Raw genomic sequence first — 3,055 nt, 5'->3', positions numbered from 1 at the left:
TTCTAAGTGTTTCTTAATCCATTCAAGTTGGTGCATTATAATTCACGGCTGTGAGAAAATTACCACCTCACATCTTCCACCTTCCCCTCCTCATCACAGGAGGAAAATAAAAAAGAAACAAACAGCACCATTCAAATTTTGGGTGGCAGTGGCATGCCATGCCCAGAAACTAAGTCAATGAATTAAATATCTCACAAAAATTAGTACTTTTTCTAATTGAAAGAGACACACAGTTGTAAATTATTGAAAGTGTCAAACTTAACCATACAGTGAAAAATTAGTAGAAGTAAAAATCTTGCTACTGGAGAAAAATATTAAACCCTGAGTTACAAATAGAAAAGTCAAATTTTGTATTAAAATACTGACCCATCTAACAAAACAAAAACATGAGTGTGGCTTCTGTCTAGCAGCTCAATGTTAGGTTCAGAGGGAGATGGGGTGACTCATATGCCTTTTTGAGTAATATTTCCTTGCAATATTAGTATTTATTGTTCTACTCTTGTGGTAACAATGGTTAATTTTTCTTAGGTGAGTAGCAGTGCTGGGACCCAAGAATCAGACTGCCTTCCACAATTCTATCATTCATGTTACTTCATACATTGTTTTCCTCCCTTTCATTGCTTAGTAGTATTGCACTGTGTACCTACAGCACAATTTGTTTATGCAGCCACCAATTGATGGCCATTTTGAGCTTTTCCCATATTTGGCTATTATGGATAAAGCTACTATGAATACTTCATACAGCTTTGCTGTTTTTCTACTTGTTCTTCCTCCTCCTCTCCTTGCTCTCTCTTTTTTGTTCTGGGAATTGGACCAAGGCCTTGTATACATTAAGTATGCACACTGCCACTGAGCTACGGCCCCAATCTATATGTATGGCTCTTTTTGTGGACACATGTTGCCACTTGTTTTGAGCAAATATCTAGAAGTAGATTTTCTAGGCTAAATGGTAAAGGAAAAATTGATTTTTAAGAAATTGTCAAATTTTCCAAGTAACTGTTCCATTTTACATTTTCACTGGCAGCATATCAGAGTTCCAGGTGTTCCATGTCCTTGTCAGCACTTATTATTGTCAATCTTTTTAATTTTAGCTATTCATTTGTACATGATGTACAAATGAATGTACTTGTCTTGATTTTCACTTCCCTGATGACTAATGAGGTAGAACTTTTGAACTTTCGAAAATGTGCATAGAGACCATTGCATGTGTTTGTGTGTGTGTGTGTGTGTGTGTGTATGCGCACAGTGAAATGCCTATTCAAATGTTTTGTTTGTTAAATTTGTTTCAAATGTTTGTTAAAATTGGATTGTTGATGTTATTATTATTAGTATTATTTTTGAGACAGGGTCTTACTATGTAGTTCAGGCTGGCCTTGAACTCACTGGGTGGCCCAGGCTGGCCTCAAACTCATGGCAATCTTCCTGCCTCAGCCTCCCGAGTGCTGGGATTAGAGGAGTGTGCCACCACACCCAGCTGGTGTTATTATTATTCCAATAAGAGTTTTTTATGCATTGTGAATACAAGTCACATACAGTATTTTCTCCTAATATCTATCTTGCTTTTAATTTTTCTTAATGAATGATGAATTTTGAAGAGCAAAAGCCTTATTTAAAAAACATGGAACACTTTATGAATTTGCATATCATCCTTATGCAGAGGTCATGCTAATCTCTGTAACCTTCATGTACAGAGCACAGTACCATGCCGTTTTTGTTACTAAGTTGTATCAGTCAGTGTTTATTAGAGAAACAGATATAACGCAAGATATACAAATTCTTATGTGAGATATATAAATTCTTGAATAGGCATTTTATTTTTGGTACTGGGAATCGAACTCATGATCTTGCACTTGCCAGGCAGGTGCTGTGCCACTGAGCTATATCCCTGGCCCGAGATATATGAATTCTTATATAGAATTCACTAGATTGGCTTACAATGGCCACCCTGAGAATTGGCTGTGGAGAGGGTCTGTCTGCACACAGGAGATCAAAAGATTCAGGCAAAGATCTGGAACTCACTGCAGTGTCCCCTGCAAGTCCTTATCAGGAGGCTGATGGGTCTGTGATGGAGGCTGAGGGTCTGTGCCAGAAGCTGAAGAGCCCGTGCTGGAAGCCAGGAGATGACGTCCAAGGTGAAGGCAAAGACAGCTCCTCCGAAGGAACAGAAGCAGATCTCTCCTTGTAATTTCCCCTTTATACCATCCTGGTGACAAGCTGCCCTAGGGTGGGTCTTCCACACACTACGGTGTGGAACTGCTGAGCCGATTTAGTTGAGCTTCTCTTACTCAAGTTGACATAATCCGTCAAGCATCACATATGCTTTGTGGTATAATTGTGACTGTCTCCTGCCTGGCTCTCTGCTCACAGTTGCTTTTGGTGTTCTGGGTCTTTTGTTTTTCCATACGAATGTTAGGATTTCTTTTTCCAGTTTTGTGAAGAATGTCATTGGAATTTTTTAAGGATTACAATGAATCTATAGATTGCTTTTGGTATTATGGTCATTTTAACAATGTTAATTTTGCCAGTCCATGAACATGCATTGGAACACGCATGCTTTTCCCACCTTTTTGTATCTTCTTCAATTTCTTTCTTCAGTGTTGTGTAATTTTCATTGTAGAGGTCTTTCACTTCCTTGGTTACACTGACTCCTAGGCATTTATTTATTTATTGAAGCTTTTGTGAGTGGAATTGTTTTCCTAATTTCTTTCTCAGCTAGTTCATTATTGGTTTTTTTTTGGTTTTTTTTTGGTACCGGGGATGGAACTCACGTCCTTGTGCCTGTGCAGCAGGTGGCGAAACCACTGAGCTAAATCCCCGGCCCATTATTGGTTTTTTAATGCTGATTTTGGATCTGAATTATTATTTTGAAAATATTAAACAAATGTTACACGTTTACAATTTTGTGGAAATCTATTAAGTATTTTCCTTTGTCTTTAAATATGGTAACTTGCATTAATTGATTTGTAGATGTTAAGTGAAATTTTCTTCCCTGGAATAAAACTCACTTAGTCATGCTGTGTTATTCTTTTGTATATTGCTGAATTTGGGTTGGGTG

At 37.8% G+C, this 3,055-nt stretch overlaps 1 pseudogene; it reads right to left on the bottom strand.

Annotated features, from left to right (window-relative positions):
* Positions 1–1,612: 1,612 nt before the first annotated feature.
* LOC147825407 (U6 spliceosomal RNA) lies at positions 1,613–1,707 on the bottom strand (annotated as a pseudogene).
* Between the last annotated feature and the right edge of the window lie 1,348 nt (positions 1,708–3,055).

The sequence above is a fragment of the Heterocephalus glaber genome, unplaced genomic scaffold, assembly GCF_053883595.1.
Source record: "Heterocephalus glaber isolate CG9 unplaced genomic scaffold, H.glaber_assembly_v1.0 deba00001504, whole genome shotgun sequence".
Lineage (NCBI taxonomy): Eukaryota > Metazoa > Chordata > Mammalia > Rodentia > Bathyergidae > Heterocephalus > Heterocephalus glaber.
This window is presented reverse-complemented; position numbering and strand designations above follow the sequence as displayed.